Source organism: Gnatocerus cornutus, unplaced genomic scaffold (assembly GCF_029298725.1).
Source record: "Gnatocerus cornutus isolate USDA-ARS CGAHR unplaced genomic scaffold, icGnaCorn1.1 ctg00000033.1, whole genome shotgun sequence".
In the NCBI taxonomy this organism is placed as follows: domain Eukaryota; kingdom Metazoa; phylum Arthropoda; class Insecta; order Coleoptera; family Tenebrionidae; genus Gnatocerus; species Gnatocerus cornutus.
In genome coordinates, this window is record NW_028275382.1 from 1,888,478 (window position 1) to 1,907,444 (window position 18,967).

At 36.0% G+C, this 18,967-nt stretch overlaps 1 pseudogene; it reads right to left on the reverse strand.

Annotated features, from left to right (window-relative positions):
- Positions 1 to 3,260: 3,260 nt before the first annotated feature.
- Positions 3,261 to 7,128, reverse strand: LOC148166065 (pickpocket protein 28-like; annotated as a pseudogene).
- Between the last annotated feature and the right edge of the window lie 11,839 nt (positions 7,129 to 18,967).

Genomic DNA, 18,967 nt, shown 5'->3' on the forward strand with positions numbered 1-18,967 from the left:
ACAAATTTAAACAAAATCGTTCATAATTGAGAAACGCTCTGGCAGTACACACGACATCGCTCTGACGTCACACGCTCCACCACACAGCTCATTTATGAACGCACTCCAGTCCATTTGTTTTATTCAAACGTATTAATAAAGCAAAATTGCCGGCACGTGCACGCGCTATATTGAAACTTAACCTAACACTATGACGCGGCGATGCAAATCAGCGGAAGTGGCTAAAGTGCCTCTGTCGGCTACATGGAGTGCGGCAACTACCGCCTGTAAAGTATGCAACCTCCCACTCTGGAGGATCAACAAACCCTGCCGGTCCATTTAAATACCATCGAAAGAGTTGTTTAGAGGCAGTATTTAATTATTTTTTACTGTGTTTTTACCATGGTTGGGTTGAAATCTTTTAATATGTTTTATCTATACTGCCATTAAGTAGTAATTGTTTATTTTAAGGCACTTTTAGCGTCATTAGTGGTCCAAAAACCCTAACGAATGACGACTTTCCAAATTTGATATTTTAAAAATCGCAAAAAAAGTTACAGACGTTTGTCGCTTGACAATGAAAATTAAAATAAAATTAAAATATCTGCAGGTGATTTTTATCAAATAATCAGGAAATACATTGCTCTACGCCCCGGTTGCATGCCGTTCTTTTTTTCTCAATTATCAAAATGATCGTTGCAAAAGTCAAAGACTTGAAAACAAAAAGTTTGCTTCGATGGAGAGACAAATTTTTTACTACTTGGTCCTAGAAAAAGTATAGTTTTATATTCGCAATTATGGTCATTATTCACTGGGATGATTTGCTTCACTCGCCTACGGCTCGGTTCGAAAACGTCATCCTCGTGAATAATGACTACCATAATTGCTCATATAATAATATACTATTGTTTTTCGATTATTTCAGTTTTAATTAAAATGCGCTTTCGAAAAAAAAATATTAAAAAAAGTTGTTGCAAATGGTGAGTCCTCTTCCTAGTTTAATTTTGCGTACTCATTTCCATAACACCCTGTAGATGGTTTAAAGTCGTCTTCTTCTGCAGAAGATGTTTTAGATTAAGTTTTGTAGTTAGTTGTTTTTTTTATATTTCATTTAAAAAAAAACTTCTATAGTCACTATTTTATAGTCAAAATTATTTGAATTAGAATTTAATAAGTTTTTTACTATAAACGAAACGAAAGTTTTAAAATTACCGTATTTACGCTGGACTATTCCATCAGATATGCAGTTTTGAAAGAGCCAATCTAACCATTTTAGCAAATCTTCATTTGTTGTCAAAATGTAGAAAATAAGAGATTTTTTTTCAACGTTAAATGTTGCAACAGCACTAGTCAACAACAGGTATTGAATCCATAACTATTATCTGAATACCATGTTTTTTGCACTAAGCCACAGATTTAATGTTATGTTGTATAACATAAAGAGAGCTTATTTTTCATTCTCTAATGGTTTTATTATTTTCTTTAGTTTTTCTTTAGTTGACATATAGGCAGCCAGTACTTCTATCAATTTAGTCCTGACCCTTATTTTCACTCAGTCTACAAACATTTGAAAAAGTTTCTACATAGTGTTATAGTCAGATTCATTCTACACTTTATTTTCCAGATAACTATGATAAATGTATAAAAAAAAATAAAAAAATCTGAAGAGACAAGCGATCTCTCAATTAGAAAAGATGATAAAAATTTTGCAATTTTGCATACGCTTATGGTTGATCAAACTCCATAATCTGTCGCAAAAATTCTGTTTTTTGTCACGGTTTGTTTGGCGTAGAAGCATAATTTTAAAAAAATTTGGGTTTTTGCAGAAATACTCGTAAATTCACATTTTTTTATCAAGTTAGTTTTAAAATTATGATGGTGCAGAGACAAACTACGTTTACACCAAATTTTCACAAGTCACTTCATTCGCTCGCATGAAGGCTAATTTTGATTAACTTGAGCATGTTGCACTTTTTGAACCACAAATCATTAACTAACATCGACAAATCGACAATTTTACCAAGTAAGACTTTTGTTACAATTTAAAGCAAATCAAGAGATAGATGACATTTATGACACAATATGTTGACAGTTTGGTGTAAACGTAGTTTCTAATTTTGACGTAATGAACTTATGACGTAACATGATAAAACAGCAATTTTTCCTCCTTTAATACAATTTGCATGAAATCTTAAATGACAATTGACATATTTTTGCCACATTTATATGAAAAAAAAATTAGTGGTTAATTTTCCAACCCCTCCAATCAGCTAAAAATTACATTTTTAAGGCGTCGCGACTGAATGACCAATCACAAAGCTGCATTTAAAATTTGGCGCGCACACAAAAAATGTTTATAGTTTGGAAAATCTCTGTGAACTCAAAATGTTTAATTTTACAAACTTATTTCACAAGCGTATTAATACAATCAGATGGTATCTATTTTTAATTGTAAAGAATCTTCAAGTTTTTGGGATTTTGAACCAAGTGCGATGTGTTATATTTTCTGAAAAAAAAACTTTATTATGCAGTGTTATAAAATTTCAACTAAAACTTACTCCCTAACAGACATAAACAGAAATTCACATGATTTATAAGATGCAAACTTACAAATAGTGACTATCTTCATGGTAAATACTTCCAAATCAGCTTCATCTAGAATAAACATTAGCTTCTCAAATTTTACGGAGTTTATTTCTGGATAAGATGAGCTTTCCACCATAAAAGTTTGACAAAGAAGATGTAAATAAAAGTAGTTGCTGACACCAAAAGCAGGAAAATCCAAACATCTCTAGGATAAAAAATAGCGGCACATTATAATCACTTTAAATTAAGTGCCCACCTTTCAATCGTATCATTTTTAGTACAAGTTGACCTTCTGATGATTAAGATTAAGATGATTGGAGTACATTTTGTTAGCTTTTGTTTGTTTATTTTTTACCTAGTTTGCACAATTAAAGGTGCTTATGTCTTAACGACACACTTTACACTAAGAGAAATAGTTTAAGGTAGAAATTGATATCGATTTAAAGTATGGAAATTCGTGCGATTTTCTTCGACCAAACGTTTAAAACCACGCAAACATGTAATTGTGAATACATTAGCAATTTTTTTTTTAATTTTAAAATTAGACAGAGATCCACTAAATTATTTATCTAGTTGGCTGTTACTTTGTGAATGTCTGTCATTCCACAACATCTGCCAATTATTTGACACACTGGCAATATGCCAGACGACTAGATGTATAATTAATTAATAAAATGTAAAGTTTTTTAAAAGTTTTAAAGTTGAGGCTCAAGTCCAGCCCAATTTCCATAGAATCGACCGTTACAAATCAATCTAACAGACAAAAAGTACAAAATTTCCATAAATGAGAGGACGGAAAATCCAGTGAATAGCCCCAGAATGCCTCCAAAGTTGGCCACAAAATCGATGGGACCATACAGCTCGTTTCGTTCGGACGTGACAAACCTGTCACTCTTGAAAAAAATAGTCAGAGAAGACAAATCCGTGCTGAAATGTTAAGTTCAAAGACTGAAGAAGAACCATTGGACGTACTAATTGGCAAGCCCGGATTAAGAAAATTTGAGGCCCGGGGCTAAATCGTAAAAGGGGGCCCCATCGATAAAATTATGCAAAGAAAGCCTTACGAACTTGATTTGTATTTTTTCAATTTCTATAGCAAATTTCTACGTGGCAAGGGGCCCCTGGGAAAGTGGGGCCCGGTGCTACAGCACCCTTAGCCCCCCCCTTAGTCCGGACTTGCTCATTGGGGATGGAAGGCCCAAAGTCAGTTTAAGAGGTTTCTACATCATAGGTGATGTCGGTGCAAATGGGTAAATAGTTACAGTCGTCTTTAGAGGTTTTCTTTTCGGAGATTTTTTCGTAGAGATCTTTAGCTTGCATGAAATCTATTTTTTTTTAAATTAAAATCTACCTAATTTGTTGTAACATACCTTCGGCATCCTTCATATATTCAATTCTTCCAGTTCCACAAATTTTTGTACCGTTCTTTCCTACAAAACCTCTCATTATAGTACCGCCACTTTCTCTTTATCTTACTTGGCATGTAAAAGTTGACACATCCGCAGCTCTTCAAAGTGTGCTTGGTTAAACATTCCAACTTACAATTCAAAGCACTGTAAATCTTAAAGTACGACAAATTACGTTCGGAAGGAAAATAACACCCTCTCCGTCTCGGATTGTACATTTTCACCCTATCAGAAGTACTGATCATCACAGGTTGTACCGCCCCTACCATGCTCTGATCCAATGAGACTCTGAAGTACTGTTGGCTCGGTCTCGGCACCCTCATAGGAGAATGCAATGTAACTTTATACCTTTGAAACGAATTACCACCGCAAGCAAAATCTAGATGTACTTCGGGGGTGAGAATTGTCAGTAATTAATAATAATTGCGACGACCAACAGGTTAACTACCTTTGTACGTTGCACCGGGTTTTCGCAAGTGGCTTAGCTAGCACTCCAAAACGGAGGAGCACTCCAAAAGAGCGGTTAGGACTAGATTTGAAAATCGAAAACAGGGTTAAAATGAAGATATTAAGGCATACTTCTTCGAACTGTTGGCATTGCAACAGGAAATTGACCCCGTGATGTCTGACGAGACCTTCAGATCTCGATTTGTTAGCCGAAACTTTCTACATGTTCGCAAAGCCAGACATGACTAAAGACGACATTAAATGCTTAGCGTTCAAAATTAGCAAGGTTAAGAAACTGACGCTAATAAACAGCATGTCTGCGAACGCAGCATTTTTGACAATTCAAAGTCCGACGAGGGAATATCGCCAATGGACTAACCAGAATACGCGAGAAACCGGAAATTCGAAATTTTCGACCAACAGAACGCTACCGACCACAAGAACAAAAGATGGACGAGTTCGGCCAGTAGCGATGACGTCTAAAATATGTTATTATTAAGTTTCAGGCATACAATTTTTTTTTTGTTTGTTTTTTTAATATTAGGATAATTTTTTTTTGTGATTTTAGGTTATTGTTAGTTGTATGTCATGACAACTTTGTTCAACCGGACTTAGTCGAAATCAGTATGGGGGTGTACTGAAAACCGTTACCTCATACAATTTGATTCTACTGATATGGAACATATATAGGGTTGGTCTATGTTTTGATCCGCCGAAACTTAATTGGATTGGTAGCCGTCACCACTCCACATGGATGGAACAGCGGTGGCACCAATCAATCATTATAGCGATGTATGTTGTGTTTTTCATATTAATTTTGTATTTAATCGTCAGGACGATTAGAAAGATTTCTAGGAGAAAGCCTGATGGAAACAGTTACCCTTCCCGGGAGGAGAGGTCTCGGAGACTGCCAGAAGAGGACAGTAGGGTAACGCAGAGCACGTGCCATGTGGAGATATGGAAGGATACCCTACTCGGATTGGCGAAGGGGCAGAGTGCCAGTATTACACTCTACCCACCGGAATAAAATTTTAAATTTTATTTGGGTTGGAAGATATGAGTAATTCGATTAATGGAACAGCTGATCGAAAGGCGAAGGTCGGGTCAAGAATGCCATGTTCGCATTCTTGTTGTCAGCAGTTTTAGAATAAGGTAATCCGTGTAAACGTTAGAGAAATTTGCAAATAGCTTGTAAGGTTAGACTAGGAGTTAAATATTTTAGTTTGTAATTGTTGTTTTTGTTTGTCCCATCACCGATGGATCGTCCGAGATGTCACGACAAGATCAGACTGTCCTAGTGGTAGGCTAGAGGGAACATCAGACTTCCAGGAGTACCATCAAAGAACCGGAGGGCAAAGTGGAGGCAGAGTGACCACTCAACGGAACCAACAAGAAACTGTGTGATCTGGAAGGGACGGCTTGAAGTCAATACTACTTGATGCCGAAGGAGCGGCGAGAACAACGAGATCGACCATTCTTTTCCCCTGTTTACTTAACCTCACCCTTATTGAGAATCCTGTAACCACGCAACTTTCCTGAAAACCTAAGCAAGATCCTCCTGAGTAAGAATTCCTAAATGGTCAAAGAGGACGCACAACCCAAAAGTAACCAAGATGAAGCCCCACTCCAGAGCAGTACAAGTTTTTGCACCTAGAAAGACCCGTCAGTGCGGTTGGAAGAGTTCCACTCCGAGGTGTGGGGAAGTTCTGCTTTGTTCTTCTAGTCGAAGCTAGTGACAGGATGTAAGGAGTCAACGTTTCCGGACAAGAGTGAAGTGCGGGACAGAAGAGGAGATTAGGCATAAGATAGAGATGTAAATGGTTAGGATAATTTAGTTAAGGTTTAGGCGATAAGTTAATTGTCGGAACGACAATTCTTAAGGGGTCGGCATATATCAGCAATTAATAATAATTGCGACGACCAACAGGTTAACTACCTTTGTACGTTGCACAGGGTTTTCGCAAGTGGCTTAGCTAGCACTCCAAAACGGAGGACTAGCAAAGTCAGCTTGCGGAAACGAGGTGACATGGGCGACGTACAAAGGGTAGTTAGCCAGTCGTAGAGATTACAGAGTTAGTGGTAGTGGTCATCGAGTAGTAGCAGTGATTATTATTAAGTTAGCGAGCCTTTGGATCAAGTGGGACAATGCCTACCCCCATCTATATATTGTAAGTAGTTTTAAGTTTATTATATTCTAGTATCAATGTAGTTAGTAGAAATAGTAGTTAGGAATAAACAATACATACTCCCAAAACTGTGTCATTATTGAAAGGCCCCGTCACAGACGTGACAGAATGTTGAAACTCAAACCGTTTGGTACCCCGGAAAAAAGGGCTTGCCGAGGGTAAGTTTGCGGAGGAAAAACCGTATTCTACAGACCAGAGACTAATGTTAGGAGAAAATAAGTAGTTCCTAAACTGGAATCTTTAAAGACAGTTGAATAGATAATGTCGAGTCGGTCTTACATGTTGTTTTTGATAATGGCGCTGCAGTCTAACATGTTGAAGGTGTAACAAACTCCTTGGTCTGTTATAATGGGGGTAAACAGATCATCGCATTTATAGGGGCTTCCTAGGTACATGCATTCCCACAGGATTAATCGTGGTTTGATTTTGTGCAGAACTTCGAAGAAATCATCGGGGAAAAATCCAGGATTGGAGTAGTTCACAGTTTTGTCGTATTTGCAGATTAGGCTCAGGTATTCAAACATTGTGGATCTAAACGTATACCAGAGCTCATTACTATCGGTCCGCTCATGAAGAAGTTAAGTTGGCAGCAGCCCCTAGCGATTTTTATCAGTATCAATTGGTAGCAAAAGCGTTTAACCTTGACGCAACTGTGGGATGCGTACAAGTTAATCGTCTTGCACAACATTGAAAAAACTTGTTAAATCACTATTAAAATCTTCCTTTTGCAACACATTTTTAATTATTGATTAATACACTCAACTTTGACAACGTGTTGACCTGAACTTTCCCCTACGTTTCTTCCTAAAGAATTGAAAGCCTGATTTACACCCAAAAATTTTCGAAAATTTACACAGGAGAGTAATAGTAACGAATGAGCTGCACTTTATCTCAAGGTTCCTAAATTAACCAGGTTTGCTCGTTACTAAGGCTGAAACTCCACCCCCTTTTGGTTGCTAGGAACGTGCGACCATAAATGACGTCACAAGAAAGTTCTGTCAATTGTTTTAAGGTGTAAAAACATTGTTGATCGCCATTGTTGTTTAACAAAGTTCTTGTAGAAACATCAGAGTGTTAAATATTGCTGTTTTAAATAATAATAGCTATGAAAAAATTCAATCGGAATTTAAAAGAGCTTTCCGATGACGTATTCGCGCCAGTTCAACAGGCCTGCTTCTATTGGCTGAAACTTTGTAGCAAACCTGTTAATTTTAGTAACCTTAAGTTTATCTGTTGTTTAGTATAGTATATTAGTTGTGTTGGTAACTCTGTCGCCACTTTTATGGCCACTACATCAAAATTTCTGTTTTATAGGGTAAGGTTATTAGTAACAAAGAGAAAGACAACGATATCTTCTGTCTATCTTTACATGCTCACTAAATGACTGGATATTTTGTGTTGTTTGTATGGACACATTGCTTTATGAACTGTCAATTCTTGTCAAATCACCGGCAGAATATGATTGGCTTGAAGCCACTGCTGCTTCCTCATAAAGAATGGGAACACTGAAAATGCAATAGAACATGAAATATACATAAGATAGGCAAAACAGGTTCTATAGTTCAATGTGGCGTACGAAGGTCCTTAAACACATGGGGGCTAACTCATAGCTATACATTCATTGAGAAAATGTAGTAGAATAAAAGATTTGAATAATAGTAGATTTTGTTATACGGCAGAAAAGTGGTACTTTTTGACGACCAATTAAATTGCAGTTGCAAGACGAAGCGTATGCAAAATTGCTAGACAGCAAAGCCACTTTTTAGCCCAAATAACAAATACTATTTTTTCTCAAAACGGCCGACAATGAGTGAATGCAAATTGAATTATAAACATGGATGGCTATGCATGTAGTTGTCATTGATGACATTTATTGTGAAAAATATTGGTTTCAAAGAGTTTCAAAGTTAAGATCGTGCAAGTGCAAGTGCAAAATGTAAGTCTCAAATAGTACCCGTCACACAAAGTACTTTTTCTGCCTAGGCAGCAAAAGTGTTTCCATGTCAACGAGCGCTTTTCATTACTTATAACAAAAGTGCCTACTTTACTGTCTAAAAACGACTAAAAAATAGTGACTTTTCGTGACGTTTGGAGAAAAAATTATTTTATTGTCGTTAAGTTATATGTTGCACTATTTCTTTGGTTTTTGGATATAACGTTGAATCTTTATTTTACCTGAAATCTTAACTACTGCTGCCTCAGTTCATAGTAAATACATAAATTTCCCACCTACTTACCAGTTACACTATATCATCTTATTCTTTTACTCACAAATATGACTAATATCAGTCTCTTGCATTTGCAGACTTGCACTTGGTTTTTTGTTACTTCATTAGAAAATCACAAGGTTTCATTGCAACAATCTGCATTTCAGTGTTGTGCATCATCAAGTTCTTGAAAATCTTTCCACATTCAAACTTCTCAACTATTCAACTTCTCCCAATTATTTTATATACTCTCAGTTATTTCCTAACTATACGCGTCACTTGTATTTTCCATGTATGTCCGTCCTAATGCTTTTTCTCAGTTCTTCTTTAGGTCAGTCTGTACACAACATATAAAAAAATTTATAACATTTATGCCCTTACTGTAAACAGGTGGAATCGTTAAAACACTGCCTAAGACAACGCTAGAAGCTCAAGAACTTGAGCAAAGTACTCAGATACATGACTCGCGCTTCAATGGAATCGATCGTAATGTTGGTTTGCTCACTCACTTCTTACGTATTCAAATAGCCTCCTGTAATGTAGAAATAGATTTAATTTTGTATTTCAGGGTGTTTAACAAATAATTTTGCCATAACCTTAATATTTGCTCCTGATATTCGCTTTCTTGATGTTGATAATTGCAGTTGTTCTGTATAAACTCAATTAAGATCTTAAACATGTCTACCTCTTCAAATTTGTAAACTCTCTCTCTTCTTAATAGCGCCTGAAGAATATCTCATGTACTTCATTTTCTGCTCATCTATTTGCTTCTTCCATTTGTGCAACGCTTTATCGCACTTATTTTTACACCTCATTATTGTTACTACATCGTCGGCAGTAACTGCAATATAATAAGTGCCGATAGCATATTCTAATTAAAACGTTTCCAAGTGTTGCTCTTCTATGCTAAAATGGAATCGGTCCTAATGTCGGTTTGCTCACCTCTTATACGTATTCACATAGTCTGTTATAATGTTGAAACCATTTTTTTTGCACTTCCAGTTTATTAAAGTGCATTTTGGACAAATAAGTTTGAAGATAACCTTAAATTTTATCAATGACAAATTTTACGTCAACAATTTTATGACAATTCTCTAGAATCTTGCGTCTCGTTTTAACCCATTGCCTTATGGACTGTATCTGTCTCACTTGAATTGCGCTGAAACATTGGCCGTACCCAAGTTGACTGTTCATTTGGTTTTTGGCTTTGTTCCGTTGCCTTTCAGAGTTTTTTTTTATTTTTATTTTTACTTTTTATATATTTAAGTTAGTTTCTTATTTAGTTTAGTGTTTTGCGTTAGTTCAGTGGTTTAAGTGTCTAGTGTTTAGTGTATTATAAGTTTAGTACTTAATTTTTGAACAATCGAACTATTTGTGAAGTATAAAGACTCCAGGAGGAAGAGGGTGCTGTGTGCCTGGGTGTAATGACACTACTTCCAAAAAGTAAAAATGAAAACCGTTTTTATAGATCCAACTTTGTAATAAAGTATTTTTTTAGAGTACACATTCCGGTCAAGACAATCGTCCAAAATATATGGCTAAGTCGAATAAATAACCCCGGAATAAGTGACCGTTCAAAGAGCGCCAGGATCTGCGTGGGACATTTTCATGAGAAATGTTTTTATGGGGGAGAGTTACGAAATTTCTCTCTCCCAACCCTAAATTTGCCTGGTAAATACTTCCTGTCGTGGTGTTTTAGTTGTAGTAACATAATTTTATAAATGTTTTATACAGGAGGTGATCTGGAGCCAACGGAAGCAAATTGCTTTTTATTTCCGGAATCCCCATCAGGCAGTAAAACAATTTTTACCCCAGAAAAAGTGCGCAGTAAGTTATATTATATTATGCATGAAAACAAAACTATTAATTAACACTTTTAATAGAATCGTTGGCAAGAGGTCTGGGAGGCGTTGCTGTGGAAGTCGGTGCTTCTGACGAAGACGAAAGTCCTCAGCCAAAAGTGAGGAAAACCGAGACCCAAAGGGCTTATAGGGGGGCTAGGGTCCGGTTGGCATACGAAGAAGCACGAAGATTGTAAGAATAAGCTTAAAATGTTTACAACATTTTATACACCTCATTCATAGTTTGTCAGTTTGTACCCCACAAAAATGTTTACATCTAAAAGGAAAAATGTAACAAAATTCTGTTTATTTTCATTTGTATCTAAATTTTTAGTGGCCGCTTCTTGCACGAGGGCTCAAAGCGTCGACACATGGGGGCCTTCGACTTCCCGGCAATATAAAGAAGTGTTGGAGCCAACCCCTGTTGCGCCAAGGGTGAGGGCCTCCTCCACACGGAAACAAGTTGGTAAGTGATAATGAATAATGTAAATTGAATCAATAAGTGTGTACGTTTTTCAATTTTTATGAAGACGTAGTAATTAAGTAAGTTTTAAAGACAAACAATCAGAAAATTAAATGAAGCATTGTTAAGATCGTCATAAAATTGGAAAAGGAAACTGACGGCACATTGAAGACACAGACATTGTAAATTTTGTAATTTTGTACATTTCTATACATTGTAAATAGATTATTATTAGATTCACATTCAGACTAGATTTTAAAGAAAAGAATTTAAAATTTAATTTAATTTAAAACAAGAAAAAATATGAACTCTAGTTAGCGATATCTAAGTTTAAATATATAAGTCTTTAAACGCGCTTTACACATTGACTAGCAGTTATTCAACTATTTGAATGTTCTAAACAAAGGATCTTAAATACTCAATTATAAAATTAGTTGCTAGTACATAATTAATTAATTAAATAAAAAGATTAAGAGTTCCTAACATTTCTATTAATAGATAATGTTTTAAATAAAAAAAAATTGTATGTACACAACAAAGCTGTGGAAATTATTTTCAGCCTTATGATCGTTCGCAAAAATTATAAATTAATTTAATTTAATTTAATTATAAATTAATTTCTGCAAAAATTATAAATAAGACAACTACAACAATGGTAATTTGTAGATTTTTACCACATTAAATGAAACGATTTTCAGGTGGTCATAATGGAGGGCGAGTACATTATTATCGCATTTATTCTAACTTTTGGCGTCATTATCTTCTATACAATTAGTAAGAATCATATTTCATATAAAGCTGGCTAAATTTATACCTACGTTTTTTTGTTTTAGATTCTTTAATGAGAGAAATTAAATAAATGGAAAAAAGATATATAGAAGAAAAAGAAAGACATGAAAAAAGATGTATAGAAGAAAAAGAAAGACATGAAAAAGAAAACGAAAGACATGAAAAAGAAAAAGAAAGACATGAAAAACAGAAAGAAAAACTCTCGGTAAAAATTGAAAAACAAATTTTAAAAAATGAAAATCAAAAAGAGGAAAATCACAAATTAGAAATGGAAAAATTACTTGTGAAACAGTTTTTGGTAAGATAGTACACTACAAAGTAATTGATACATTTTATCCAGTTGTGGTAGCACTCAAATTTTTATGATTTTATGGTGGCTCAAACCGTCTTGGTGGAACCATAAGATCGGTACGGCTCCAGTAAAATAGGAGAAACTCAACCCACAATGCAGAAAACACATGCTAGGTCGAGTTCGGTCCTGCGATCAGGTAGCCGGCTAAGCGGTCCTTGGGCTGTAAATCTGTGAACAATGAGTTGTTTTCTTATCTTCAGCCCCCGTGTTATCACCCTATAATTACCAACACAGTTTTCCTTTTCAACCGTTTACGTCATCCCATAAAACTCATCCGGTCTTCCCAAAGCTCCCAACATCTGGCAAACACTCCTCAAACTTTCTTTACCTGACTCACCATCCCTTCAAACTACAAACTACGAAATGCAAACTCGCAAAATAAATCAAAATGAAAAACTAGTTTTATCGATATTATATTAACTTTGTCTTTTGTGTGCATTCGTTATTATTAACGTCTTAGTTTTATTCATTTTCATTCATTATAATGTTCTAATGGGACTTTTTTTCAGGAACTCGTGTGGGAGAAGAGGAACGTGTTTTGAGAAAACAGTTGTCGAAACTTCGGCGACAACTTAAACTATGTAAAAGCAGCCAGCATTCACAGAGATTAAAGATGTGATTAATCAACAAAAATCCCGAATTGCTTGGCTGCTTTAAAAATTTGAGCGCTGCGACGCAATTATTTATTAAGTCGCAAATTAGAAATCAGCCACTTCAGGCCATGGGCAGGCGATTTTCTTTAGAAGATAAACTTTTTGTCTTATCTCTAATGAAACAAAGCGGCAGAGGTTACAGATACCTTCAACGAATGTTTAGTTTGCCCTCTGCAAGAACTTTACGAAGTGTTTTGCAGAGGATGCCGCTGACTTGCGGAATCAATTCGCGAGTTTTTGAACATTTAAAATTTTGTGTCATGATGTTTGACGAAGTTGCCATTCAACCTGGATTGACGTACGATCGTCGAACGGATTCAGTTCTAGGTTTTGTAGACTTTGGAGGCAAACATAAGGCGGCTGCATTTGCGGATCACGCTCTTGTTTTCATGTTAAAAGGTATCCGCCGAAAGTGGAAACAGCCAGTTTCATTTTATTTCACGAAAGGAACTGTTTCTTCGGCGGATCTCACCAGAATTATTAAAAGTGTGGTCCGTAATGTGCGCCGCACCGGCCTTGAAGTGGTGGCATCAATATGCGACCAGGGCACCACAAACGTTGCCGCCGTGAACAACCTCCTCAGGAGCACTGACGACGAGGAATTGTGAACACTTTTCAGGGGTACATTATTTACAATGAAGAAGTTGTGGATTTGTACGATGTACCGCACCTTATGTTCGCAATTCCTTGTTAAATAAAGACCTTCATTTCACCCAAGACGGTCAGGCGAAGGTGGCATCCTGGTCGCACATTTTGAATGCTTATCTTGTAGATAGTAAGTTAGGTCCTTTTAGTTCTTTTTTAAAATTGACCGATGAACACGTGGTTCCTAACCGAGTACAAAAAATGAGTGTTAGACACTGCACACAGGCTTTTAGTCAAAGAGTAGCAAGCGCAATAAAGGTAAGAGCGTTGCAAAGTGCAGAACTTCCGCCAAATTCGTAATTTTACATCGATCCTAAAGCTTCAGAAACGGGGGACCTTCTTCTATTCTTTGACAAGCTTTTTGATAGTGTCAATGGTAGCCAATTGAGGCCTCAAAAGCGTAAAATTTTGAGGTGCGCTGTTAGCTCCAGTTCTTCTTTCTGGCGTTCTGCTATTCCTATTCTTGAGTCTATGTACTTTACTACACCTTCTTCTACACAGAAAACTAAAATTCCTTCTTTATTTAACTGGGTTTTTACCCTACGTGGCTTCTCGTACTTATGGTCTCGGTTGAAAGCTCGCGGTTTCCGTTACATGATGCCAAGAGCTTTCAACCAAGATCCATTGGAGAGCTTCTTTTCATGCGTAAGAGGCTACGCAGGGCCAAATTCTAAACCAACTTGTTCTTCTTTCATTTCTACTGTCAAATCTCTTCTCATTAACAATCTTGTTTCTTCTCGTTCTGTTGAAGCTAACTGCGAGGCAGACGAAACTGTTGGCTACTTAGACACTTTAATAAGCTTTGTCGAAGTAGAAAACGATTTGGCGGAGGCTCCTCGTGTGCCTACTCCCATTTTCGCCTCTTATGCTTCTACAGCGGATGAGGCAAGGGACTTGGACTTTGCGACAGCTTATGTCGCAGGTGTAATAGGCAAAAAAATTCGCAAGCAGTTGCCAAAATGTCGTAAATGCCTTAAAATTCATGAAACAAAAAAGAAACTGCCACAGAATACTTTAATTGGATTGAGAAATTATGGCTTAAAAACACTAGTGCAACCTAGCACTCAATTTACTCCATTTGTTAGAGATACGGTGAGGGTTCTTTTGAAACGTTTACCGTATATGGTCGTAAAGTATAAATTAAAGGAACAACTGTTGAATTTAGACGAAATACCGAGTCCTTTGGCATTGTTTTGTCCTTCTCATGCAGATAATGTTCCCACATTTATGAATATTGTTCTTAATGTAATTATTTATTATTATTTATTGGTTATAAATAGGATTTTAAAAGAGCAAGACTTGAGACGGGTGAACGACGACCCCCTCACAAAATTAGCATTTGTTAAGTATGAGAAATCTAAAAAACGCAAATAATTATTTATGAAATATTTATATTATTAACATCGAGCCGATTTACACATTAATTTAATTAAAATTAAGTTAATCTCGCAACTAATTTGACGATTGCTGAAATTTGATTGACGGATAAACGATCACATGTCAGTTTAACATGATGTTAAGTATTTAATCGAAATTAAAGAGCAAAGACTTAACTTTGCTTCTGTAAACCGGCCCTACGTACAGAATGTCCTAGAACTCATGACCCATTAAGTGATTATTAATGTTGGAGAAAGAAAAAAAATAGCAATAATAAATATCATGTAAATTTATATAATTTTGTTTGTACATAGTATTTATTAATTTTTTATTACATAATATTATATTTGTTGATTTTGGATACTTGCTTAAATTTGTACAGATTACCTGTGTAGTCTTCATTTACATATGTATATACTTACATCATTTTATTTCGACATTTTCGATTTGTTGTTGGAAAAATTATACATTTTCAGTTTAGTATCACTATATGTGTCACATTTTTGTTATATTTATATTTAAGGCAAAATACATACGTACAGTATGTACACAGTATGTACGTACCGGTCGTTGTCATTTTAGTTATCTAAAAGTTTTTGTACATAATTAGTGAATAAATATTATTATTATTAAGACTACGACATTGGTGACGCCGAAGTGCGAATTATACCCACTAGGATGACTGACGAAGACCGGAACGACGCCATAACCGCAATTTCAGTAAAACCACCGCCATTTTGGACAGAAAATCCCAAACCATAGTTCGCCCAGCTAGAAAGCCAATTCGTGTTGGGTCGCATCACAGTCGATGAGACAAAATATAGCTATAGAGCTAATATAGTTCAATTTCCAACTGTACCACGTGCTAAATTCAAAATGCCGGACGATAATCCACCACCACAAGTCGATAGGGTAACAATCAAATTGTCCCCATCTTCCCGACTAGACCCACAATTATAGTTCGTACAAATCGAAGCGCAATTCGAGGTAGCTAGAGCTACCAACGATGCAACAAAGTATAATTACGCAATAAGCGCAATTGAAATAGAAACACTATCGCAAGTATCCGACATCATGACAAACCTTCCAGCAATCATCAAATACCTCACCCTAAAAAAATAAGAGTTTAATGCCCGAGAACAACGTTACCATGTTAACGAACAGGAGTGCCTTGTGGCTTCACGCTAAGGACAGACAGCAAAGCGCTCACCTGGCTCGCAGCACTGACCAGGCAACCAGAACGAGCTACCAGATCACCTCTCGCGAGATCCATTAGATGCACCAGGTGACGACGAAGCCGGAGACGAAGACCTCCACCGAATGTTGCCTCCCACGTCTAGAATCGAACCAACAATCCAATAAGCGGGAGTCGAAACGTTGGCCGATCGGGTCCGCGAGGCCCAACAAAACGACGGATTGACGCAAGCCGCAATCGAAAGAAAGAGAGGTTTCGATATAGAACCCCCGGAAGGCGGAGGTTCGATGTCACAGAAAGCCAGTGCAATGATTAATATAAATATCTAAAACTGCGATATATAAAAAAAAAGATAATATACAGAATGTCCCAGAACTCATGACCCAGAGAAAAAAGGCTTAGAGACGCAACAATTCTGAACTAAAACTTCTAAACCAAAATTTTCTAGCTCAAAAAATAATCGAGTTAAGACGAAAAAACGGTAGCCAGTCCGGGAGTTGAACAGAATTTGAAAATCGGTAACTATGGACACATACTATCGGTCATTGGTCAGATGAACATTACACTCTCGTTGTCTAGGAAATTTTACTCCATCTCTAGAATAAGCTTCCGGGATTGGTTATTAATTTTTTATCCTTACTCGAATACTATTAAACTTTAACAATTTTTGTTTTGAAATTTACAATCTGTATTGCTGTCGGCACCCTCCCTTGCTCTCTGGGTCATGAGTTCTGGGACACTCTGTATAACAAGGGTACGGGGGACTCCCCAATAGAATTTGATCCTTTCGATTTAAAGGATGCCTTTTTTGTGACAAACATTTAATAAATCCTATCGTAATTGCGTCGTCTTCAAAAGATCATAGACCTAGTAAGTAATTTTAATAATAAATTTAACGTAACTGATTACCGTAGTAATTCGTCTTCTATAAAAGTTTGACCAACAAGTTAGTAAAGACCTAAAAATTACGGTGATTTTAGGGCCAAAAAAACGGTTTACACAGAATAAAACTTAAATACATATTTATACAGCGCATACAGGCTGTCTTGGAACTCACCCAGAGAACAAGAGAAGATGCCGACTGCAATACAAATTGTAAATTTTAAACGATGATATATGGTATCATGTACTTTACGAATAATTTCAGGAGTTGTTGCAGTTTTTGGCCGTCCTTCATGCGGATCCTCATCGATTTTGGTACGACCACGTTTAAATTGGGCAGCCCATTTCTTTTTAGTGGAAAATGAAGAAGAAGAATCCCCGTAAAAACTTTTAAAAACCATGAATTGAAATTCAGTCGGTGTTAGTCCTTCTCTTACAAGGAATTTTATAACAGCTCGATATTCAGTTTTTGCCATTGTTAAAATAACACAACTCACAAAATAAATAGCTATTTACAACACAAATACATCATAAATGAACACGCTTACATACATCAATGGAGTACATTTTAAACTGAAAATTAAAAAGCTGTCACATTGTCTAAACCAACCTTACTTTTTAAATTTACTTGTGCGTGGATAATACTAAAAATAAACACGCATCCTAAAACTGCATATTTGCACTAAGAAGGTTACTTTAGGTACAAAGCGAAGTTACACAGTGACAGATCATCATTTCGTAGTCACACAATCTTTGACATTTCGAGTGGCAAACTCAATTTGAAGGTTCAGGAGAGCAGGAAATTCCTATGTCATCTTTCTATGTTTAACAATCTGCGAAACACCCGGTACAATACAAAAATCTTTTCAGATTATAACAGCGAGTTTAACACATTGATTGCCACGACTATTTTTGAAGTTAAGTCAAACAGGCCATTCATATATTTTTGTTCCAGTATTAATAAAATGGTACTAGTAGGCTTACAATATAACAGTTTTACACTCCTTTATGATTTTATACATTTTTACTTCCGAGTGACTAGAATATACACGTGGCGTACTTTTACAACAAGCCCTTTGCTCGCCATGTGTATTTGTTTGAATACACAAAATAAATGTAAGTCAAACCTTGAAATACAAAATCATGTATATAGGGAATTATCTATTTGACATTTATGTCACGGAAAGTGTTTGTGCAAAAACCAAAAAATGTCGGATAAAAGAAAGCAGTCTTTTGATGTGGATGAATTGGATATGAGTGAGGAATGTCCTGAATATTATTGAGACTCAGATTTAATAGATCCAGTGTCCAAATTTAACATTAGCAGCAGCGAAGATAGCGACTCTGAAAGTGAAGTTAGGAGAAATATTTTTCGTCATACAATCAAATATAATTCCATTTATTTTTAGATAGAGTACGTAAAAGAAAAAAAATCCGTTTGAAAGTAGTTCTTGTGGAGTGTCTGAAAACAAAAAAAAGAAAAAGAAAATTTGATCTGACTCAGAAAGTCAAGATGATAATTTTGATAAAGAAACGGAAGATCTAAGGGATGACAAGGAACAGTGGGGAACAGTTGTTGGTGAATTTTCGGACTTTAATTTTGAAGAAAGACGAGCAAGTTGTAGATACCATTGTTGCTAAACAAATCTTTATGCGGAACAATTTATTGTACAAAGTATAGCTGAAGAAAGCATAAGCAAAGCATCACGGGTAAATAAATGGCTTCCCACGAATAGAGACGAAATGTATAAGTTTTTTGGACTACTGGTGTGGATGGCTTTAGATAAAAAACCATCATTTTCTGATTATTGGCGAAAATCAGACCTTTATTTATCCAAAATAGCCAAATATATGTCACGCAACTAATTTTTAATTTTGTTGCGAATGTGGCATTTTTCAGACAATCAATTATGCCCTGACGGTGATAGACTGCACAGGATACGAAACTTTTAGGTTTAC